General features: G+C 51.0%; 1 protein-coding gene across 5 annotated transcripts in view; it reads left to right on the top strand.

The window, feature by feature from the left end:
- palm1a (paralemmin 1a) overlaps positions 1–25,491 on the top strand; it is a 303,084-nt gene that overhangs the window by 203,189 nt on the left and 74,404 nt on the right. The window contains exon 1 of one of the 5 annotated variants that reach the window (XM_080213253.1): positions 16,726–16,843. The exons of the other annotated variants lie outside the window; for them this stretch is intronic. The gene's annotated coding sequence lies outside the window, so the exon portion shown is untranslated. Of the gene's footprint in view, positions 1–16,725; positions 16,844–25,491 lie in introns of those variants that run through there. 5 annotated transcript variants of the gene reach the window in all.

Consider the following 25,491-nt stretch of genomic DNA (forward strand, 5'->3'; position numbering starts at 1 on the left):
GTCAGTGGGACTAGGCAAAAAATGGTTGGGCACAGACAAGAAGGGCCAAAAGGCCTGTTTCTGAGCTGTAATTTTCTATGGTTCTGTGGATCTAGTCTTCATTCCATACTTTTAACACACTAAGCTAGCAGCTTCTACCAGTCTCAGATTGCTGAGCTCCCATTGTTCCCCAGAGCTTGTAGTGTTCAGGGAGATGTGCAGAGTTCCTACTCTTGTGTGGAAATGCATTTTCTGATTTCCCAGCTCAATGGTGGAGTTTGTGAACCCCTCATTCTTCATCCCCCCCATTAGATAAAAAATTTGTATATCCTCAAAAGAATCGGTTTAACTTTTTAAGCAGCCTCTCCAGATCAACCCCTAGACTTCTAATACTCGAGACAAGATAAGTTTATGTGGCCTTTTTTTTATTCATTCATGGGACATGGGTGTCACTAGCTGAGCCAGAATTTATCACCCATCCTTAGTTGCCCGAGGGCAGTTGAGAGTCAACCTCATTGCTGTGGCTCTGGACTCACATGTAGGCCAGACCAAGTAAGGAAGGCAAATTTCCTTTTCTAAAGGACAAAAATGAACCAGATGGGTTTTTCCGACAATGGTTTCATGATCATCAGTAGATTCTTAATTCCAGATGTTTTTTAAATTCAAATTCCACATCTACTGTGGCAGGATTTGAACTAAGGTCCCCAGAACGTTAGTTGAGTTTCTGGATTAATAGCCCTGCCATAGTACCACTAGGCCATCACCTCTGTACTTGTAGCTTAATTCTCTAAGTCCTGGTACCATGTATCCACTTTGTATTTGCAATGTAAACCAGTCATGCTGTCATAACATTTACCCGCCACTGGTAGCACTGCCATCCCTCCATTCATCATCACTTGTCCCTCAGTCTGTACACAGAGAACCTCCCCAAGCTTCTTAACTTCCTCAAGTTAAACATTTTGCTAAGTAGAAAATAAGTAGAAACTCTTTCCGTTATACGTGGGTTAACTCCTATGTGAATGGAGCACCAAGGGAGTGCTGCACTGTCTTTCAGGTAAGATGTTGAACCAAGACCCCGTCTGACCGCTCATTAGGTGTGAAAGATCCTAAGGCGTTACTCAAAGCAATGCAGAGGGAGATTCTCAGCTGTCCCTGTCAATACGTATCCCTCAACCAACACCGAGAAGCCGATTATCTGAGCATTATCTCTATGCGGGATCTTACTGTGCATACGTTGGCTGCCCCGCCTCCTACATTTCAACAGCGACTGTACTCCAATGGGTGTATCATGCTTTGGGGATGTGGTGAGGTTTTGAAAGGCACTACGTAAATGCAAGTGGTTTTTTTGCCTCAAGTGTACAGAATCAGCACGCTGAAAAATTGCCCACTCCACGTTATTGAGTTCTTTGATAACAAGACTTTATTTTCATTGAATTCAGGTTTCACCAGCTGCCACGGCGAACCCAGCCCCCAGAGCAAAACCCTGGATTACTAGATCATAGAACCCGACAGTGCAGAAAGAGGCCCTTCAGCCCATCGAGTCTGCACTGACCACAATCCCACCCAGGCCCTACCCCCCATATCCCTACATATTATACCCACTAATCCCTCTAACCTAAGCATCCCTGGATACTAAGGGACAATTTCTTAGCACGGCCAATCAACCTACGGATATTCTTTGGACTGTGGGAGGAAACCCACGCAGACACGAGGGGAATGTGCAAACTCCACACAGACAGTGGCCCGAGCCGGGAATCGCACCCAGGACCCTGGAGCTGTGAAGCAGCAGTGCTAACCCACCGTGCTACCCTGCCACCCTCATTGCTGCAGCTGTATAGGGCATTGGTGAGGCCGCAGCTGGAGTACTGTGTGCAGTTTTGGGCGCCGCACCTGCGCAAAGATATTTTGGCCTTGGAGGGAGTGCAGAGGAGGTTTACTAGGCTGATACCGGAGTTGAGGGGGTTGAGCTATGAGGAAAGGCTGAATAAACTAGGCTTGTACTCGTTAGAGTTTAGAAGAATGAGGGGAGATCTCATTGAGACGTATAAGATGATGAATGGGATGGATAGGATAGAGGTGGAGAGACTCTTCCCGCTCAGAAAAGACAGTAGGACTAGGGGGCACAGCCTCAAGATAAAGGGGGGGCGGTTTAGAACGGAGTTGAGGAGGAACTTCTTCACTCAAAGGGTGGTGAATCTCTGGAATTCTCTGCCCGTTGAAGTGGTGGAGGCTGCCTCGCTAAATATTTTTAAGACGCGGGTTGATGGGTTTTTGATAAGAGAGGGCGGGAATGTGGAACTGAGCCACGACAGATCAGCCATGATCTTATTGAATGGCGGGGCAGGCTCGAAGGGCTAGATGGCCTACTCCTGCTCCTATTTCTTATGTTCTTATGTTCTTATTGTCACTGGACAATGCCACCGCCTTCTCATTGCTAAATTTTTCAGCTCGCCATGCCTGCCACGGGGCGATTTTTTTTTACCAACGATAGCTGTGGGGTTCGAGCCGGGGACCCCAGAACATTGCATGGGTGGCACAGTGGTTAGCACTGCTCCCTCCCAGCACCAGGGACCTGGGTTTGATCCCCGGCCTCGGCTCTGTGTGGATTCTGTACATCCTCCCCGTGTCTGCTTGGTTTTCCTCCGGGTGTTCCGGTTTCCTCTCACAGTCAAAGAACAAAGAACAAAAACAGCCTGGGAAACAGGCCCTTCGGCCCAACGAGCCCACACCGTCACCCCAACACTACCAGTCCCCCCCACTCCACCCATGACCCCCATCCATTGTTTTTATGGCAATCCACATTGAGGGGAACTAATTTAGGGACAATTTATTACTTCCAATCAGCCTAATAGCGCATCTTTGGGGTGTGGGAGGAAACCGGAGCACCCGGAGAAAACCCACGCAGACATGGGGAGAATGTGCAAACTCCACACAGGCAGTGACCTGAGGCCAGAATTGAACCCAGGTCAGCAAAATCTTAGCCCTAACCCAATAAGCGAGGGGCTTTTTCTATTGCATTTGGGTTAACTTTTTTTCAGAAGTGTTAAAAGATCGTTAGGTGTGGATTTTGACTGGCTATTATTATCTCATTTCCCCGGCAGCTCGCGGTCTGAGGAATCATTGCAGTCTAATGTGTTGTAATGCAGCAGAATGGGTTTTTTACTCAACATCAAGGACTCTTCTGGCTGGTGAAGGTTATCCAAACTACATGAGAGTGGGAGTTTGTGTGTGTTTAAGAACTTGTTTACCAGCCTGCAAATAGCCCAGACAGATTTTTTCAAACAACCTGCGACCTTGTGTGTTTGCGTATAATCAGGTGATATCAATGCATGAACAGCAATGCAAGTCTCCTGAACATACACAGCGCAAGTGAGTGAGTGGAATATTAGTGAGAGCAGCTTAAATTGTAATGGGGAACGGAATGATTCTTCAGGTGAACTGCTCTGAAGCAACATTAAAATGGGAAACTTCTCTGACATTCATTTTCAGTGCGTGGTAAAGCTAGCATTTATTGTCCATGCCTCAATGCCTTTGAGAAGTTGGCAGCGTATCACCTTCTGTAACCCTTGCAGTCCATGCAGTGTAGGCACACCCGCAGTGCTGTTAGAGACTCAGTGACAGTGAAGGAGCAGTGATATATTTCCAAGTCAGGATGGTGAGTGGCTTGGAGAGGAACATGCCATTGGTGGTGTCCCTGTCGACGGTGGGAGTCACAAGAGGTCTTGCTGAAACTGATCTTCATCACAGGAGGTTTCATAGAATCCCTACAGTGCAGAAGGAGGCCATTCAGCCCATCGAGCCTGTATTAATAACAATCCTACCCAGGTCCTATCCCCGTTACCCCACATATTTGGTCTTTATAGCGAGGGAGATAGAATATAAAAGTAGGGAGGTCTTGCTGCAACTGTACAGGGCACTGGTGAGGCCGCAGCTGGAGTACTGTGTGCAGTTTTGGTCGCCGCACTTGCGGAAGGATATATTGGCCTTGGAGGGAGTGCAGAGGGGGTTCACTAGGCTGATACCAGAGTTGAGGGGGTTGGCCTATGAAGAGAGACTAAATAGACTGGGTCTGTACTCGTTGGAGTTTAGAAGGATGAGAGGGAATCTTACAGAGACGTATAAGATAATGAAGGGGATAGATGGGGTAGAGGTAGAGAGATTCTTCCTGCTTAGAAAGGATAGCAGGACTAGAGGGCACAGCCTCAAGATAAGGGGGGGCCAGTTTAGAATGGAGTTGAGGAGGAACTTCTTCACTCAAAGGGTCGTGAATCTCTGGAACTCTCTGCCCGTTGAAGTGGTGGAGGCTACCTCGCTAAATATACTTAAGTCACAGGTAGATAGGCTTCTGATAGACAGGGGAATTAAGGGTTATGGGGAGAAAGCGGGAAAGCGGAACTGATCCACTTCAGATCAGCCATGATCTTATTGAATGGCGGGGCAGACTCGAAGGGCTAGATGGCCTACTCCTGCTCCTATTTCTTATGTTCTTATATTTACCCTGCTAATCCCCCTGACATGAAGTTTTACACTGTCACTAACTTTTACAATGAATATCGTTGGGCAAATATTGTACTGATATTGGCAGGTGGAGCTGGCACACAGGGTAGGGAGGTTGTACTCAGCATCATTAAATGTAATGGCAGAACCATTTCTGAAGTGTTGTGAGGTTCTTCTGATTATGTTGCCCTGAGAAAATCTCTCCCCACAGTCGGGTCAAAGCAACAGGCCTTCACTATACGTCTATCTCACAATTCAGGGAAAGCATTTCATAGAATCATAGATTCCCTACAATAAAAAAGGAGGCCATTTGGCCCATTGAGTCTGCACTGAGGCTCCAAAAGAGCATCTTACTCAGGCCCATCCAACCCCAATCCCATAACCCCACACATACTACAGCCAATCCGCCAAACTTACACATCCTTGGACATGAAGGGGCAAATAGCCATGGCCAATTAACCTAACCCACATACCTTTGGACTGTGGGAGGAAACCGGAGCACCTGGAGGAAACCCACGCAGACACGGGGAGAATGTGCAAACTCCACACAGGCAGTGACCTGAGGCCAGAATTGAACCCAGGTCCCTGGCGCTATGAAGCAGCGGAGCTGCCTGCTGTTTGGGTATAGATTGTTGGGGGAAAAAGAATTGCAACAATTAGACAGAAGGCTGGTTATTTGGAATGCGGATTCACTTTCAGCTTTCCCATTCTGGGAAGAAAGATTAGTCTGAGTGAACACTGACCTCCAGTTGTCCAGATTGGGAGCTCAGGGTCAAAAAACTGAAGGAGGAAGGTGAAGCTAAGTTATATTATTGGGGGAGGTTAATCTTGCAGAGGAATTTAAAATAGTCGCAGGAATTGAGAGCATAGAGAGATCCCAGGGTAATGTTTGAACATTCATCAACCTGGCTCAGTACGTTGTAGAAATCTTTGAGTCCTAGCAATCCCTTCCAACATGAATAATAATCAGAAATTTTCTACAAAGGCCCCGACATCGAAACCCAAAACCTGGTGAGAAACCAGGAATAAAGTGACCTTATCATCAAGGTCAAGATTAGCGAACCAGGAGGACCTTGGCACCGAGGGGTGTGATGACACAGTCTGCACTATCCCAGAAGGCATTTTAACAGGGTCAATTACCTTGGAAGGGGGCGGAAATGGGAAAGGGTGGTGGGGGAGATGAGTGGTGATGGGTTTCAGAGAATGGGAAGGGGTGGAAATTAAACATAAAGAGCCACTTTGGACAGTAGAAATGACAGGACATGTTGAATGGGCTGAATGGCCTCATCCTATTCCTTTCCAAAAAACAGACCCATGTCATTAAATAACAGAGTTTATAGTTTTCCTTCGACCTAAGCCAAGTACATGACAAAAAAAAATGTTTTATCGCCAGAGCGTGGTCAGTTTAACCTTTAGAACGACTTTGGAAAAAGCAAATACAATTCTTTAAGTAAATATTAAATCCTGGCTGGGATTCAGCCTGATGGCCGTACAACTTGCGTTCTCCACATCCTCGCCACACCCGACTACACAGACCACTTAGAAAGTGGAAGCCTTTAACATGACCCCGACACAAAGTCCAAAAGATTCCTGACTAAGGGAACTAGAAAGTTGGTTGTGGAAGACCCACTTAACAGGGATTGAAGAGGGAAAGATTTTCATTGTTATAGCACCTTTTGCAACCTTTCGGGCGACACGGTGGCACGGTGGTGAGCGCTGTTGCTTCCAGCGACTCGGGTTGGATTCCCGGCTTAGGTCGCTGTCCGTACCGAGTTTACATGTTCCCCCCGTGTCTGCGTGGGTTTCGTCCGGGCACTCCAGTTTCCTCCCACAGTACAGAGGTGTGCAGGTTAGATGAATTGGCCATGCTAAGTTGCCCCTCAGTGTCAGAGGGACTAGTTGGGTAAGTATGTGGGGCTATGGGGATAGGGCCTGGGTGGGATTGTGGTCACTGCAGACTTGATGGGCTGAACAGCCTCCTTCTGCGCTGTAGGATTCTATGATCTATGATCTATAAAATGTCACCAACGTGAAACATCTGAAATTAAGAATCTACTTACGCGGATTGGCCTTGCTGAATTGACCCTTGTGTCTGGGGATTAACCTGGTAAATATGTGGGGTTACGGGGATAGGTCCTGGGTAGGGTTGTTGTCAGTGCAGACCCGATGGGCCAAATGGCCTCTTCTGCACTGTAGGATTTCTATGATTCTTGGGATATCTAAAGCACTTTATAGCCAAGTATTTTTGGAGACTGGTGCAGCGTAGGAAACACAAACTGCTCAAATCAACATCCACAAACAGCAGCAAGGTAAATCATCAGTTGATCTGTTCCAGTGGTGATAGTGAAAGGATAAATGTTGGCCTGAACATAAGAACATAAGAAATAGGAGCAGGAGTAGGCCATCTAGCCCTTCGGGCCTGCCCCGCCATTCAATAAGATCATGGCTGATCTGTCGTGGCTCAGTTCCACATTCCCGCCCTCTCCCCATAACCCTTAATCCCCTCGCTTTTCAAAAACATCAGAGAGAAATCTCTGAAATAATATTGTGGGATCTTTTGCCTTGGATATTCACCGAGCCAGGTTGAATTTGGAGCACTTTAAAAATGGCAAATGGTTTCTGGGACATATATAATGAAGCTCAACTGAGACCCCACAAAACTATTACAATATGAGAACATCTGTTTGCCAGAGGAAACATTCAATTGGCAAATGTTCTGCCTGATATCTGTGGTCAATTTCACAATGTTTGTTGACATAAGCTAAGTGGTTTCAAGGGTTTGTGGATTTTGGGTTTTTTGTGAAGAATCAAAGGGCTTGAATGTTTGACATTTTTATTAGCTTGGTCTAGACTTTCTTCAAGCTCATGAAAAAGTTATCAATGAATTAATTTTTTTTTCTGTGATTCTTTAAATCACAGCTATTTGTGCTAAAAAGTATACAGTGAGCATAGAAGTGCCACAGCTTGGTACACGATTCATGAAGGGCCATAGGGTAGAGGGACAAAAGGGGCTTGAGAGGCCTGAAGGGGTTGGGAGGAATGGCAGACCTTGGCATGGACGACATCAGGAGGCATGGATGGGGCATGAGGAGTATTTGGAGGGTGAAAGAGATAAGGGCTGAAGGGTTTTTGTGTCTTTCCACTGTACAAATCCCCACAGCACCAAGTTGGGCATGGTAGCACAGTGGTTAGCACCGCTGCTTCACAGCTCCAGGGCCCTGGGTTCGATTCCCGGCTCAGGTCACTGTCTGTGTGGAGTTTGCACGTTCTCCACATGTCTGCATGGGTTACCTTCGGTTTCCTCCCACAGTCCAAAGATGTGCGGGTTAGGTTGATTGGCCATGCTAAGAAATTGCCCCTTAGTGTCTAGGGTAGCAGAGGTTAGAGGGATTAGTGGGTGTAATAGGTAGGGATATGGGGGTAGGGCCTGGGTGGGATTGTGTTCGGTGCAGACTCGATGGGCCGAAGGGCCTCTTTCTGCACTGTAGGGTTCTACGATCTAAACAGCGGGCCTCTATTCCCACCCAGCAGCCACTGTGGATGCCTCACACTCCTTCCTGGGTCAGCTGGACTGACTCCAGCCCGTATCCACTGTTGTTCGCCCCCCAGCAATGAAGATCCCACCTTTACAGGCACCTTCTCCCAATATGGGAAAGGGGAATTCTCCTTACGCATCCCCCCCACCCCATTCCCCTCCCCTTTGAGGATGAAAATGCCAGCTTCTGAGAGAACAGTTGAAAAATTGGTTTAATGTGGAGGAGGGCATGAGGGTGGGGTTGGATTAAGAGTAGGTTTGATGTTTCTATGGACTCACCCAGGCATGGGTGGAGTATTCCATCAGACTCCTGACTTGTAGATGGTGGGTAGTGTTTGGGGTGCCAGGCAGTGAGCTACCCACCGCCTCTGATCTGCTCTCGTAGACGGAGTATTTCTATGTTATCTCCACTCCAGTTTCCCATCGATGATAACTCGGATGTTGATGCCGGGATACGGGAATGTCACTGTGGCAGGGAAAGGCCCCAATCCATCGCGGGGAGTATCCAAAGGAGGGTGAGCCATTATCCCGGCCAACACTTACCCCTCTGTCCCAAGAGAGGGTTCCTTGTCTCAATCTGCTGGCAGAGATGGAGGATGATTGAATGGAGCTGGGTAGAAATGTTACAAATGGGACATTTTTACGAGCACAACACTGGGTAGAAACACCAAGCTGATGTTAATAGCTATCAGCTGCAGCCCAAGACATGAAGGAAATCAAAGCAAGAACAGCAGCCACTTCATCTCCGAGGATGTCTCCTACTGATTCCCAAATTGTCCCGTCCACATTCCAGCTTTCTTACTGCGGGCAACAGGAAATTTCATTCTCCGACTAAGCGTAGGGATTTATTTACTTCGATTTTTACTGAGAATCCCACCTTTGTCATAGCACCGTGGTACCTGTGGGAGAACAGAACGTCAGGACAGATTCGGATCAACCAGCAGAGCAGGGAATGTGTTACATAATGCAGGTCGTGTGCAAAATCACTCACATCCGAGCTTTCGCAATCTGTTAGGAATCAGGACACATTTGGACTGGATCAGGCCCTGTGGACTGAACCGGGCCCAGTCCCAGGTTTCCACTGGCTGGACTGGTACACGAGCCTTCTGGAATTAGGCTCTGTTTTCTGAGACACGCAGGCACTGGGCACGGTGACACAGTGGTTAGCACTTCTGCCTCACAGTGCCGGGGACCCAGGTTCGATTCCTGGGCTCGGGTCACCGTCTGTGTGGAGTTTGCACATTCTCCCCGTGCCTGCGTGGGTTTCCTCCGGGTGCTCCGGTTTCCTCCCACAGTCCAAAAGACGTGCTGGTTAGGTGCTAAATTCTCCTGCAGTGTACCCAAACAGGCGCCGGAGTGTGACAATCAGAGGATTTTCACAGTAACTTCATTGCAGTGTTAATATAAGCCAACTTGAGACTAATAAATCAACTTAAAACACTATCAGGCACATTTTCCATATTAAAAAATGTTTCAATTTACTAAAGAACCAGCTAGTGTGCACCACTAAATGGTTCAAATGTATTTTAACATTTATTGTCTGTCACTATGCCCAAAGTTTAAACTTTATCCGACAGATGGAGGTATCATTTACTGGGGTGGATCGGGCAGCAGTTCTTTTCTTACTAACAAATTAAAAAATATAAGGGAAAAATCTAAATATAGGTCAAGCAGTATCAGCGGAGAAAACAATTAGTGTATCTTTTCAGTGAGTGTCAATGTTAGGATACAACATTGTCCTCAGGACAAGCAAAACGTTGCAAAGTCTCTTCCCTGGACTCTGACTGAGTTGCTGGCTGGGATTTTCCGGCCAAACTCGCCCCAAAACTGGAAAATCCCAGGCCGAGGTCAATGGATCTTTGTGTGGCCTGTGTCCCTCCTGCTTTGATTCCCGTGGTGGATGGGACGGGGAAATTCCGCACGCTGTCTGCTTCCGGCACTTCCTGTTTGTCTTTTAGTTCAGAAAATCTCTTTGCTGACTTAACGAAGGTGAAGAAACAATGAGAAGGCCGTGCATTTATATAGCACCTTGCACAACCTCAGGATGTCCCAGTGCGCCTTGCAGCCATGTGGTCACTTTGTGATATGGGAAACATGGCAGCCAATCAGCTGACAGCTAGCTCCCAAACAGCAACGGGATAATGACCAATGGTGTTAACTGAGGGATCGATGTTGGCAAGGAATCATATTATCCCAGTCCGCATCGAATAGTCCCGTGGGATCTTTTATATCACCTCAATAGGCAGGCGGATTTTTGACTTCGCATCCCATCCGGTAACTCGGACAGAGTGGCACTCCTTCAATACTACCTTGCTATCAGAGCAGCGTTTCCACTTTGCTCCCTCTCTGACAGTGTGGCATTCCCTCAGTGCTGTCTCACACAGTGCAGTGCCCTCTCAGTACAGCTCCTCCTACAGTGCAATTATACTTCAGCACTGACCCTCTGACAGTGCGGCACTCCCTCTGTACTGATCCTCTGACAGTGCAGCACCCCCTCAATACTGACCTTCAGACAGTACAACACTCCTTCAGCACTGACCCTCTGAGAGTGCGGCACTCCCTCAGCACTGACCCTCTGACAGTGCAGCACTCCTCAGTACTGACCTCTGACAGTGCGGCGCTCCCTCAGCACTGACCCTCTGACAGTGCGGCACCCCCTCAGCACTGACCCTCTGACAGTGCGGCACCCCCTCAATACTGACCTTCAGACAGTACAACACTCCTTCAGTACTGACCCTCTGACAGTGCGGCACTCCCCTCAGCACTGACCTCTGACAGTGCGGCACTCCCTCAGTACTGACCCTCTGACAGTGCAGCACTCCCTCAGTACTGACCCTCTGACAGTGCAGCACTCCCTCAGCACTGACCCTCTGACAGTGCGGCACTCCCTCAGTACTGACCCTCTGACAGTGCGGCACTCCCTCAGCACTGACCCTCTGACAGTGCGGCACTCCCTCAGTACCTGACCCTCTGACAGTGCAGCACTCCCCTCAGCACTGACCCTCTGACAGTGCGGCACTCCCTCAGCACTGACCCTCTGACAGTGCGGCACTCCCTCAGCACTGACCCTCTGAACAGTGCTGCACTCCCCATACTGGCTGAGAGGCCACGGGTCTTAGGGTCAAATCCCACCACGGCAGTTGGGAAATCTAACTTCAGTTGAAGAATCTGGAATATGTGACGTCTATCACTGATTGTCATGGAAACCCACGTGATTCAGTAACATCCTCAGGAAGGAAATCTGCGATCCTAAACTGGTCTGGCCGACATGTGACTCAGATACACAGCAATGTGGTTGGGTCTTCACTGCAATCTGAAATGACCCAGCAGTCATGCTGCACTGTCAGAGGGTCAGTGCTGAGGGAGTGCTGCACTGTCAGAGGGTCAGTGCTGAGGGAGTGCCGCACTGTCAGAGGGTCAGTGCTGAGGGAGTGCCGCACTGTCAGAGGGTCAGTGCTGAGGGAGCGCCGCACTGTCAGAGGGTCAGTGCTGAGGGGAGTGCCGCACTGTCAGAGGGTCAGTACTGAGGGAGTGCAGCACTGTCAGAGGGCCAGTGCTGAGGGAGTGCGCACTGTCAGAGGGTCAGTGCTGAGGGAGTGCCGCACTGTCAGAGGGTCAGTGCTGAGGGAGTGCCGCACTGTCAGAGGGCCAGTGCTGAGGGAGTGCCGCACTGTCAGAGGGTCAGTGCTGAGGGAGTGCCGCACTGTCAGAGGGTCAGTGCTGAGGGAGCGCCGCACTGTCAGAGGGTCAGTGCTGAGGGGAGCGCCGCACTGTCAGAGGGTCAGTACTGAGGGAGTGCCGCACTGTGAGAGGGTCAGTGCCGAGGGAGTGCTGCACTGTCAGAGGGTCAGTGCTGAGGGAGTGCTGCACTGTCAGAGGGTCAGTACTGAGGGAGTGCCGCACTGTCAGAGGGTCAGTACTGAGGGAGTGCCGCACTGTCAGAGGGTCAGTACTGAGGGAGCGCCGCACTGTCAGAGGGTCAGTGGTGAGGGAGTGCTGCACTGTCAGAGGGTCAGTACTGAGGGAGTGCCGCACTGTCAGAGGGTCAGTGCTGAGGGAGTGCCGCACTGTCAGAGGGTCAGTACTGAGGGAGTGCCGCACTGTCAGAGGGTCAGTACTGAGGGAGTGCCGCACTGTCAGAGGGTCAGTGCTGAGGGAGTGCCGCACTGTCAGAGGGTCAGTACTGAGGGAGTGCCGCATTGTCAGAGGGTCAGTGCTGAGGGAGTGCCGCACTGTCAGAGGGTCAGTGCTGAGGGAGTGCCGCACTGTCAGAGGGTCAGTACTGAGGGAGTGCCGCATTGTCAGAGGGTCAGTGCTGAGGGAGTGCCGCACTGTCAGAGGGTCAGTGCTGAGGGAGTGCTGCACTGTCAGAGGGTCAGTACTGAGGGAGTGCTGCACTGTCAGAGGGTCAGTACTGAGGGAGTGCCGCATTGTCAGAGGGTCAGTGCTGAGGGAGTGCCGCACTGTCAGAGGGTCAGTGCTGAGGGAGTGCCGCACTGTCAGAGGGTCAGTGCTGAGGGAGTGCCGCATTGTCAGAGGGTCAGTGCTGAGGGAGTGCCGCACTGTCAGAGGGTCAGTGCTGAGGGAGTGCCGCACTGTCAGAGGGTCAGTGCTGAGGGAGTGCTGCACTGTCAGAGGGTCAGTACTGAGGGAGTGCTGCACTGTCAGAGGGTCAGTGCTGAGGGAGTGCCGCACTGTCAGAGGGTCAGTACTGAGGGAGTGCCGCACTGTGAGAGGGTCAGTACTGAGGGAGTGCCGCACTGTCAGAGGGTCAGTGCTGAGGGAGTGCCGCACTGTCAGAGGGTCAGTACTGAGGGAGTGCCGCACTGTCAGAGGGTCAGTGCTGAGGGAGTGCCGCACTGTCAGAGGGTCAGTGCTGAGGGAGTGCTGCACTGTCAGAGGGTCAGTACTGAGGGAGTGCCGCACTGTCAGAGGGTCAGTACTGAGGGAGTGCTGCATTGTCTGAAGGACAATTAGAGATGGGCAACGAAGTCTGGCAGTGCTGCTCACACCCCACGAATAAAAAAAGATTGATGCAAGAGATCAGAACAACTTATGTCAAGTGTAAAAATCTGCAACCTGTCTTTCAGTAATCGTGCTGGGGACTTGTCTGTCTGTCAACGACTCCCTATCATCGGGAGCCCCCATTGTGTGTGTACACGAGGTGCACACTAACTCACGAGCTGTGGTTTCATCCCCTTGGCTCAGGATCAGGCCACTCAGCCCACTTGGTCCGTGGCAGGGTTTATGGGTTGAAATAGTTTCTCCCAGTCTTTTTCCTCGGATGGTGATGGCTAACACGAGGGGACATAGCTTTAAACTGAGGGGTGGTAATTATAGGATGGATGTCAGAGGTTGGTTCTTTACTCAGAGGGTAGTAAGGGCGTGGAATGCCCTGCCTGCAGCAGTTGTGGACTCGCCAACTTTAAGGGTGTTCGAATGGTCAGTGGATAGGCATATGGATAACATTGGAATAGTTTAGGTTAGAGGGTCATTAGATTGGTTCCACTGGTCGGCGCAACATCGAGGGCCAAAGGGCCTGTACTGCGCTGTAACGTTCTACGTTCTGTCTGGTCTCTCACACACCAGGTTAAAGGCTGAACCCAAGGAAAGGTGATTGGATAACATTCATTCCATTGCGCAGTTGTGACCTGACACACCATCTGGGATTACGCGATCATTCCAATGGATGTGTGCATCGCCCTCGGTACAATAAGGAGAGAAATGAAACCCCCCCTCCCGCCTTTATGAGCTGAACTGCCTCACACAGCAGGAAACAGGGAAGTTCGACAGGAAATGCCCATGGGAAGAGGCCACTAAGAAGAGGCGTTGCTTCATTCGGAGAATTTAATCTCGCCGTCTTTGCCCCCTTGTGGCTCCAACAGCCTGAGCTTTCAGAATGGGATCCCTGTTCCACTCCGCAGGGCGTCCATATCCCTTCTGGGAATTCGGAGAGAGACTCAGGGCTCTGGGAACTCTCCGGCGCAGATGCTGGTGGCCACATACGTGGTCTGCAGGCATCTCAGTATTGTTGCCGCTCATGGCCTACACAGCACCATCTTAGCCGAGATGTTAGCCGGGGAGTATTGTTCAATCTCAGCCCTGACAGTGAAATCTACGCTGACGCCCAGTGCGGTATTGGGGGACTGCTGCATTGTTGGATAAGGTGGAACCTTTCCGATAAGTCGATAAGTTAATTAGGCCCCAACAGCCCTCTCCAAATGGTACTATTTCGAAAAGAATTGGGGTGTTTTGCTGGCTATTTTGGCCAAGTTTATCCCTCAGCAGAATCACAGAATGTCTAATCATTATCAGGGTGCTGTTTGTGGGAGCTTACTGTGCATGAATTGAGTGACACATTTCCCACGTACATCAGTGACCAAGTCTCAAAATGATTTAACTCACAGGGACTTCAAGTCCTTTAATTTTTTTTTTCTCTCATGATTAGTAGTTCTTTAATTAAGTCCAGACAGATGAACACAGTTCAAATTATAAACTTAAACACATCTAACACTCTGCTTCCTGTATCCGAACCTGCATTAGACCCCATTCTCATCTTACCCTCCTGCTGGCTATCCTGTACATCCTAACATTAAAATACCTTCATGGCTTTACAACTCCCTATTTCTGTAACTCTCCTCTCACCTTTCACCCTTCCCAGATCCCAGCACCTTTCCCAAATCCCTGCACCCTTCCCAGATCCCTGCACCCTTCCCAGATCCCTGCACCCTTCCCAGATCCCAGCACCCTTCCTAAATCCCAGCACCCTTCCCAGATCCCCGCACCCTTCCCAGATCCCAACATCCTTCCCAAATCCCTGCACCCTTCCCAGATCCCAGCACCCTTCCCAGATCCCAGCACCCTTCCTAAATCCCAGCACCCTTCCCAGATCCCCGCACCCTTCCCAGATCCCAACATCCTTCCCAAATCCCTGCACCCTTCCCAGATCCCAGCATCCTTCCCAGATCCCTGCTCAATTTCCAGATCCCCACACCCTTTCCAGATCCCTGCACACTTCCCAGATCCCCACACCCTTCCCAGATCCCAACATCCTTCCCAAATCCCTGCACCCTTCCCAGATCCCAGCGTCCTTCCCAGATCCCTGCTCAATTTCCAGATCCCCACACCCTTTCCAGATCCCTGCACACTTCCCAGATCCCCACACCCTTCCCAGATCCCAGCATCCTTCCCAGATTCCTGCTCAATTCCCAGATCCCAGCACCCTTCCCAAATCCTGGAATCCTTCCCAGATCCCTGCACCTTTCCCAGATTCCCCACACCCTTTTCAGATTCCATCATCCTTCTCTGCTTCCCCACACCTTTTTCTGATCCCCTCATCCTTCCCAGATCTCTGCATCCTTCCCAGATCCCCCCACCCTTCCCAGATCCCTGCTCATTTCCCAGATCCCCCCACCCTTCCCAGATTCCCCCCACACCCTTTCCCATCTCCTAATCCTTGTCCTCTTGAGAACCCTTGATTGCCTCCACTTCACCATTAGCGGCTGTGCCTTCAGCTACAGAAATCCCACCCTTTGGAATTCCACCCCCCTGCCCCACCAACCCCCCCCCACCACCGCCCCCCCCACTACTTCTCCCCCTCCCCCCTTTAAGACCCTGCTTTAAAACCTCTTTCGCCACGCAAGAAATAAATGAGGAGCTGGCCATTTGGCCCCCTGGAGGCAGCTCTGCCACATTTGATAGAATGGTTCCTGATCCTGACTGTGGGCTCAACTCCACCATCCCTTCAGCTCCCCCCACCCACCCCTCCCACAAACCCCCAGCCCCACCAATAACCCTTCCCTCCCCTGACGTTAAAACCTCCTGTGGCTGGGTGTTAAACTGTGGTCGGTGACGCCCCCGGTGAAGGGCCTTGGGACATTAATGGGGGCTGTGTCCGTACCAAGCTGTTGTTTTAGGGGGATGATCTGAAGGAACGGCGCCCGTCACCAGTTCCCCAGTCACAGGATCAGGCCTCAGCCCTTCTGAACTTTAGCTTCTAAATTCTCTCTCCAGCGGCTGTAACAAAAGCAGGATTTATTATTCAGCCAACCGCTCGTTCATCCGTCTTGTGACCTCTGGGGTCCCCGAGGCATAGTTCAGTGGTGGGAATGTGTTCAATTAGCCCAAAATGGAACAAGATGTTGCGATGGTGTCCAGGATTGCTCAGTTTTTTTGGGTTTACACTGCCAGAGGGAAGCCTCCCCCGCCTCTCTCTCTCCCTCCCTCTCTCTGCGGAGAACATACTGTTTGTCACACTGGAGCCATTGCCTCATTCAGGGTGTACTGGGGGTTGTGGAGGGGTGGGGGCTTGAAATCGCTTGGATGGTAATTCCAGATCAGTGGCTGGAAGGGGGGGGTGGGGGTTATCCTGGAAGCCGAGGGGATTTTTTTGACCCCCCCACACTGCGGAGTGACTGACTGAAATGGGAAGGTTCACACCGATATTCCGGTGTGGCGTGTTTACTCTGCCTCAGTCGCAGGTGTGAGCGGGACGAGAAGCCATCGGAGACGATTCTCAGACAGCCATCACTGAAATACAGACGATCTGATCATTACCGCATCGTTTCTGGGATCTGGGCTACCACACGTGCGAAATTTTGAGAGGAACTCGAGGGCTTTGGGATGTTCTGAGGTTGCGAAAGGCGCTACCAAAATGTAACTTGTTTTTTTTTAACCAGTCTCCAATAGCAGCACAGCCCCTTTAAAACCATTTGAAATTAAAACAGGAAACGTCAGCCCGAAACAATCAAAGGGAATCTTGGAAAGGAGACAGAGAGCTGACAGGCTGAGTTTCCACACTCTGTCGGACAGCCGCCAGTGATCTGCTCCTTGGTAAGTGTTTCACTTCAGGCCAACAGGCTCAGGGAAACTGTCCATCTGAGACTCCCCAGAGTGCCCCCCCCCCCACCAACCCTGTGCCCCAGCCCCGCTGCGCCCCATCCCCTCCCCCTGCACCCCCCCACCCCGTGCCCCACGCCCCCTGCACCCCACCCCCTCCCCCTGCACCCCACCCACCCCCCCTGCACCCCACCCCCTCCCCCTGCACCCCACCCCCTCCCCCTGCACCCCACCCCCACCCCCTGCACCTCACCCCCTCCCCTGCACCCCCTCCCCCTGCACCCCACCCCCTGTGCCCCACCCTCCCCCTGCACCTCACCCCCTCCCCTGCACCCCCTCCCCCTGCACCCCACCCCCTGCGCCCCACCCTCCCCCTGCACCTCACCCCCTCCCCCTGCACCCCCTCCCCCTGCACCCCACCCCCTGCGCCCCACCCTCCCCCTGCACCTCACCCCCTCCCCTGCACCCCCTCCCCCTGCACCCCACCCCCTGCGCCCCACCCTCCCCCTGCACCTCACCCCCTCCCCCTGCACCCCACCCCCTGCACCCCACCCCCTGCACCACACCCACTCCCCCTGCACCTCACCCCCTCTCCCCTGCACCACACCCCCTCCCCCTGCACCCCACCCCCTGCACCCCACCCCCTGCACCACACCCACTCCCCCTGCACCCCACCCCCTCTCCCCTGCACCACACCCCCTCCCCCTGCACCCCACCCCCTGCACCCCACCCCCTGCACCACACCCACTCCTCCTACACCCCACCCCCTCTCCCCTGCACCACACCCCCTCCCCCTGCATCCCACCCCCTGCACCACACCCACTCCCCCTTGCACCTCCCCGCAAGCCACCCCCTGCACCTCACCCCCTCCCCCTGCACCCCACCCCCTGCACCCCACCCCCTCTCCCCTGCACCACACCCCCTCCCCCTGCACCCCACCCCCTGCACCACACCCACTCCCCCTGCACCCCACCCCCTCTCCCCTGCACCACACCCCCTCCCCCTGCACCCCACCCCCTGCACCCCACCCCCTGCACCACACCCACTCCCCCGGAACCCCACCCCCTGCACCACACCCACTCCCCCGGAACCCCACCCCCTCTCCCCTGCACCACACCCCTTCTCCCCTCCACCACACCCACTCCCTCTGCACCCCACCCCCTGCACCCCACCTCCTCACCCCTGCTCCACACCCATTCCCCCTGCACCCCACCCCCCTCTCCCCTGCACCTTACCCCCTCCCCCTGCACCCCAGCCCCACCCCCCGCACCCCACCCCCACCCTCTGCACCCCACTCCCTGCCCCCTGCACTCCACCCCCTCCCACCTGCACTCTACGTCTTCTCCTGTGCACCCCACCCCCTCTCCCATGCACCACACCCACTCCCCCCTGCATCCCATCCCCCTCCCCTGCACCCTGCCCCCTCCCTTTGCACCCCAGCCACTCCTCTCTGCACCCTACCCCCTCCCTTACACCCCACCCATTCCCCTCTGCACCCCACCCCCTGCCCCCTGCACCCCACCCCCTGCCACTTCACCCCATCCCCTCCCCCTGTACCCCACCCTCCTCTCCAGGCACTGCCTCCCAGGCAGTTTGGCTTCTCCAGCCATTGGAAGTTTCACAATGTTCCACTGAGGGACAGCACCCCTTCACTGCCGAGATACAAATCACCAATAGGAGACCAACTTCCCTCCGGATCAGCACTCTTCCAAAAAATCCCACTCAAAGATATTTGAGCCTGTTTACTAACCTGTTTATTCTGAACAGTATGATGCTGTGTTCAAAATGGGGATAGTGAGAAACAGGCGAGGGAGAAGTCATCAGAGAGTGACCAGAAGGCTGGTGTGGAGCGTAAACACTGGCTTCAATCACATGGACTAAGTGACTGGATTGTGTAATACAGTTCCACAGGAAAGCATTTAATCCAGGCTCAAGAGTGGAACCCTTGTGTCAGTGTGTGAATGAGTGTGAGAGTGTGTGTATGTGTGTGTGTGTGTGTGTGTGTGTCTGTGAGTGTCAGTGAGTGAGACTGAGTGAGTTAGTGTGAGTGAGTGTGTGTGAATGTATGTGTGTGTGTGTGTGTGTGAGAGCATGAGGGTGTGTGAGTGAGTGAGTGTGAGTGAGTGAGTGTGAGTGAGTGAGTGTGTGTGAGTGAGTGTGTGTGAGTGAGTGTGTGAGTGAGTATGTGAGTGTGCGTGAGTGAGTGAGAGTGCGCGAGTGAGTATGTGAGTGTGCGAGTGAGTATGTGAGTGTGTGTGAGTGAGTGTGTGTGTGTATGAGAGAGAGAGTATGTGAGTGAGTGTGAGTGTGTCAGTGAGTGTGAGTGTATGTACAAGAGAGAATGAGTATGTGAGTGTGTATGAGTGAGTGTGAGTGAGTGTGTGTGTGTGTATGAGAGAGAGAGTATGTGAGTGAGTGTGAGTGTATGTACGAGAGAGAGAGTATGTGAGTGAGTGTGAGTGAGTGAGTGTGTGTGTGTGTCAGTGAGTGTGTGTGTACGAGAGAGTGATTCTTGCGAGAGTGATGAGTGAGTCTGTGTGTGTGAGAATGGGTGTGTGTTTGAGAGTGAGTGTGAGTGTGTGTGAGAATGTGAGTGTGTTTGAGTGTGTGAGCATGAGAATGAATGTGTGTGGGTGAGAGTCTGTTTGTGTGAATGTGTAAGACTGTGTGTTAAAGATCCCATGACGTAATTCAAATGAAGAGGGGCAAGAAGCTGCCCTGACCAATATTTAATTCTCAAACAACAGCACCAAAATCAGATTTATTGGTCGTATATCACACTGCTGTTAGTGGGATCTTGCTGTGCATACGTTAGCTTGCTCTGTCTGTCCACACTTTCTACACATATTCCGATGCTGTGAAAGGTGATATAAAATAGTAAATTCATTCGTTGCCTGTTCTCCTCCCCTGGCCTCCATCGTTCACCGCTTGCTTCATTCCCCCGTTAACACCTCCAGCTACCTCGGCCCAGAGCTCTGCAGTTCCTTCCCCGGGCTCCTCTGCTTCCCTCCCCTCCTTTAAAACATTTGTTCGAAGCCACTTCTTCCGGTCGCCCTCACACATTCTTCTCCTTTGACCCGATCTCTATTTTTCTTTGAAAATGTTCCTCTCCTTTGGGATGTTTTATTATGCAGTCGTGGTGAAGGGGTTCAGCTTCCAGGGTTCTGACCTGCCCACCATGCAGAAGTAGCTTTGAAAACCGGCTGTTGGAACTTCAAAGGCCAGGCGTTGTGGCTTCAAGCAATAATGGATTAATTAACAACAATATTTATCTATAGCATCAAGAATCTGACTGAACTCTAGTAGACGTCTACTCTCTCCTCATCCCTGGCTCCAAATGAGGCTCATCCCTGACCCAGGATAAGCGTCCTTGATCCCAATTGGCTCGGCTTCTCACACCATCTCTCCATAGGACCTGGCCCAATCATGTGACCCTCAAGGATTGCACCCCCCCCAACCCCCTTAAAGGGGCTGTGTTACCACACCAGCCCTCACATATGCAAAGGGTGATATCTAATGGTGGTCTTGGCCTCCAACCTGAGCCTTGCATCACCTACTTTGTGAAGATCTATAGAATTATATGCCAATCAGGCAGTTAGCTGGGCAGCAGCAAGTCTCCCCTGGGATTAAGGACCCCAAAGACTGAAGTCCTACCTTCAAAGATTTGCCAATCAGAGGCCGCTAGCTCTGCATTGCTTGGCAACGCCACTGAGAGAGGTGGTGGTTGTGGGTAATACATCGACCCATGGCCCAGCTTCGCTGATGGACCAGACCACAAATGAGCGATGGCGGTGTGTGGGGGGGAAGGGAATGGGAGGTCGCGGAGGTGAGATGGTTGAAAGAGCGGGTCAGCATCAAGCGTAGTGCCCATCTCCCACTTCCCAATGTTCAGGGACAGAATAATGTACAATGGACCCCTGTGGAAGTTCTGAAAAGGTTTGCTTTTTTGGGCTACCTACATAGGGGGAGTCCCCTGCACTCCCGCCCCCAACCCCGCTGGGTTTATATCAGCAACTGTGGCAGGATAAGGTCTTTGAGTGAACATCAACTGCCCACTAAAAAGGCCTCAATTAGGGGCAGGTCAGAAGGGTCATCCACAAGCCTTCCTGCCACAGAGGAGATGCAGAAAGATAGAGGGGGGTGCCCACCCTCTCACCCAATTAAATGCCCCTCCCGTTACCAAACATGTCTTGAGAAGAGCGTTAAATTCCATATTGGTCTTTCCATAGCCTGAGGGAAAATGGAGACATTGAGAACCAGGGCTGCCATTTCTGCTTGTCCAGAACTCTCCATTCACCTGACGAAGGGACTAACCCCGAAAGCTTGTGCGTTTACTATCAAATAAATCGGTTGGATTAAAACCTGGTGTTGTCAGGCTTTTTACTGTATTTCTGCTTGTCACCATGGCAACATGAGGGAAAGGGAAAGTTAATGCAAAGCCCAAGAGGCCAGCTGCTCAATTCGATTTCACTCCTGTTGGGGGCATTAAACTGGATTCAGAAATCCGAGATAAGTAACACTGCCTTCAGTTAGAGTTTGGGTTGAATGGTTATCTGTATAAATACAGAGCATTGTATTTCACTGTATCCGTTCCGGTCTCTCGGTTCTGGGAGAATGGCCCCTTGAATCTGATCTATTTCCATGTGACAAGGACACCCCATCTCAATCTCACAGCAAAACAACACTGGGTGTTCCAGTAAACTTAGACTGGCTGTGGTACCTTGGCCAGTGCCCATGTACGGTGTGCTGTTAACATCACATAACCTCAAGGAATTCGTTCTGTGCCTGTATCGTAACATTGCATCATTACAAGGAGGCACTGATTCTAGAATTGTATCATATCTCTGTGTGAATGTCGAAAGCGTTGTCTGGTGACGTTAGTACAGGGTTAATTTGTGTCCTGTTACAAGACCATTTTTGAGGATGGTAGGACCAAATACCAAATACCTCTCCACACACTGTATTCCTTTCATCACAAACAAAGGACAGAAACTACAGGCAGTGGACCAGTTCACTTCTCTTGGCAGCACCCTCTCCCAAGCAGTGTCTATTGATACAGAAGTTAACTGCAGAATTGCAAAGGCAAGTTCTGCTTTCGGTAGACTGCGCTCCGCTGAATGGGAACGTCGAGGAATCAGCCCAGCAACAAAACTGAAGGTCTACAGCGCCGCGGTACTCACTACCCTCCCTAATGCCTGTGAAACGTGGACTGTGTATCGAAGGCATGCAAGACAGCTCAATCATTTCCACATGATTTGTCTTCGCAGAATATTACAAATCAGATGGCAAGACAAAGTACCAGACACTGAAGTTCTCTCTAGAGCAAGTCTACCATCAGTCCACACACTGCTGATGAGAGCGCAGACCAGGTGGGCAGGTCATGTCATCCGTATGTCAGACGAGTGCATACCCAAGCAGCTCCTTTTTGGGGAACTCTCTGCTGGAAAACGCTCGCATAGAGGGCAGAAGAAACGTTTCAAAGACACACTCAAACTCTCCCTGAAGTCACTTGACATTGACACGACCACCTGGGAAACGTTGGCACAAAACCACCCTGCCTGGCACTGCCTCACCCACAAAGGCTGTCAAGTTCACGAAGCAAGGTGTATTGCTGAAACACAACTTAAGTGCGAGCTGCGCAAGTCCAGAGCCACCAGCGCAACAACTACAGTGTCTACACAAGTCTGTCCAATGTGTGCCAGGACATTCTGTGCCCGAATTGGCCCTGATCAGTCATCTTCGGACACGTCACAACCAGCGTCAAAATGACTAATGGTGTTGAGGTCCTCATCGATGACAATGGACGAACAACATCCCTTTCAGCTCTTTTCATTGCCCTTTTATATTCAGCTGGCTGAGGACTGACTACTCCCTGAGATACGCTTACCTTCTTAAAGGGGACGAGAGGCCCTCATCAACCTTCGGCTCCCACCATCGCTCTCAATCACCCTGTTACGCATCCTTCTCTCCACCCCCAACACAATCCAACACACAGCCCTGTCCTAAAGTTGTATATTTGGGAGAGATTGTTGAGGTGCCACTCTCTCCCCATGCTCCTCCTCAAAACAAATTTAATAATGTCACAAGTTTCTTTCCTCTCACAAAGGATATTTCTGATAGACAGGGGAATTAAGGGTTATGGGGAGAAAGTGGGAAACTGGAACTGATCCACTTCAGATCAGCCATGATCTTACTGAATGGCGGGGCAGGCTCGAAGGGCTAGATGGCCTACTCCTGCTCCTATTTCTTATGTTCTTATTAATAAGGTTGAAGGAGTGCGGAGAAGGTTTACAAGGATGTTGCCGGGACTTGAGAAACTGAGTTACAGAGAGAGATTGAATAGGTTAGGACTTTATTCCCTGGAGCGTAGAAGAATGAGGGGAGATTTGATAGAGGTGTATAAGATTTTGATGGGTATCAATAGAGTGAATGCAAGCAGGCTTTTTCCACTGAGGCTAGGGGAGAAAAAAACCAGAGGGCATGGGTTAAGGGTGAAAGGAGAAAAGTTTAAAGGGAATATTAGAGGGGGCTTCTTCACACACAGAGAGTGGTGGGAGTGTGGAATGAGCTGCCAGATAAAGTGGTAAATGTGGGGTCACTTTTAACATTTAAGAAAATCTTGGATAGGTTCATGGATAAGAGGGATATGGAGGGATATGGTCCAAGTGCAGGTCAGGGGGACTAGGCAAACAATGGTTCAGCACAGACAAGAAGGGCCAAAAGGCCTGTTTCTGTGCTGTAATTTTCTATGGTTCTAAGTAGGCTTACAATGAAGTTACTGTGAATCATAGAAATCCTACAGCACAGAAAGAGGCCATTTGGCCCATCGAGCCTGCACCGACCACCCAGGCCCTACCCCGGTATCTTTACATATTTACCCATTAATCCCTCTAACCTACACATCTCAGGACACTAAGGGGCAATTTTAGCACGGCCAATCAACCTAACCCGCACACCTCTGAACTGTGGGAGGAAACCGGAGCACCCAGAGGAAACCCACGCAGACACAGGGAGAATGTACAAATGCCACACAGACAGTGACCCAGGCCGGGAATCGAACCCAGGTCCCTGGAGCTGTGAAGCAGCAGTGCTAACCACTGTGCCACCAGAGAAAACCCACACAGACACAAGGAGAATGTGCAGACTCCGCACAGACAGACTTCTTCACTCAAAGGGTGGTGAATCTCTGGAATTCTCTGCCCGTTGAAGTGGTGGAGGCTGCCTCGCTAAATATATTTAAGTCACGGGTAGATAGGTTTTTGGTAGGCAAGGGAATTAAGGGTTATTGGGAGAAAGCGGGAAAGTGGAACTGAGCCACTTCAGATCAGCCATGATCTTATTGAATGGCGGGGCAGGCTCAAAGGGCTAGATGGCCTACTCCTGCTCCTATTTCTTATGTTCTTACTGGGTTTTTGCGACTCGTGCACAAGAACCCCCAGGTCCCTCTGCACCGTAGCATGCTGCAGCTTTTCGCCTTTTAAATAATAATCCCGCCTACTATTATTTCTACCAAAGTGGATAACCTCACATTGCCTGTAATCTTGGGGAGAATTGTTATATTTATAGGCATTATGTTAAAACATTGCTCTGGGTGATCCTTATGTCAGCATCTGATAACATTGCTCCATGATGTTACTAGCAGGAGGGGCTATGTTTGCGTGTAATAATGGTTTGGATTCTGTGATCAATAGTGAAGGAATAATGTTCACCTTCCATTGCATTCACAGCAACCTGTGGAGCTTTGTTAGTTTTCTGAGCAGCTACCTCCAGATTCAAGTTCAACTGAATTTGCTGCAACTTTATAAGACCCTTGTCAGACCCCACTTGGAGTACTGTGCGCAGTTCTGGTCACCTCACTACAAGAAGGACGTGGAAGCTATTGAAAGGGTGCAGAGGAGATTTTACAAGGATGTTGCCTGGATTGGGAGGCATGCCCTATGAGGATAGGTTGAGGGAACTAGGTCTCTTCTCCCTGGAGAGACGAAGGTTGAGAGGCGACCTGATAGAGGTTTATAAAATGTTGAGAGGTATAGATAGGGTGGGTTCTCAGAGGCTATTTCCCAGGGCTGAAATGGTCGCTACGAGAGGACACAGGTTTAAGGTGCTGGGGAGCAGGTACAGAGGAGATGTCAGGGGTAAGTTTTTCACTCAGAGGTGGTGAGTGAATGGAATCGGCTGCCATCGGTGGTGGTGGAGGCGAACTCACTGGGGTCTTTTAAGAGACTTCTGGATGAGTATACGGGATTTAATGGGATTGGGGGTTATAGATAGACCTGGTATGTAGGGATATGATCGGCACAACTTGTGGGCCGAAGGGCCTGTTTGTGCTGTAGTGTTCTATGTATGTTCAAATTGTCCTGTTTGAGGCCATCTTTCCCTTCTGTGTGAATCACGCCCCCTCTGCTTTCCCCTGCCGGACTTCCTATTCCCAGGTCCACAGATCCTTTAAAAGGTCTTTCGGACCCCACGAAAATGTGGTTCTGTACTTCTTTGATTCTACTGAAAAAAAAAACACCACAAGTGGTTGAAATGAGACTTTATATTTGTAAAAGTGAATGCTGGCGTCAGAGCTGTTTAGCTGTAATTCACATTAAAAGTTCACTCACACCTGAATACACCAGACTTCACTGTTCCTGGGTCAG

This window comes from Carcharhinus amblyrhynchos, chromosome 26 (assembly GCF_965287045.1).
Source record: "Carcharhinus amblyrhynchos chromosome 26, sCarAmb.v2.hapA, whole genome shotgun sequence".
Lineage (NCBI taxonomy): Eukaryota > Metazoa > Chordata > Chondrichthyes > Carcharhiniformes > Carcharhinidae > Carcharhinus > Carcharhinus amblyrhynchos.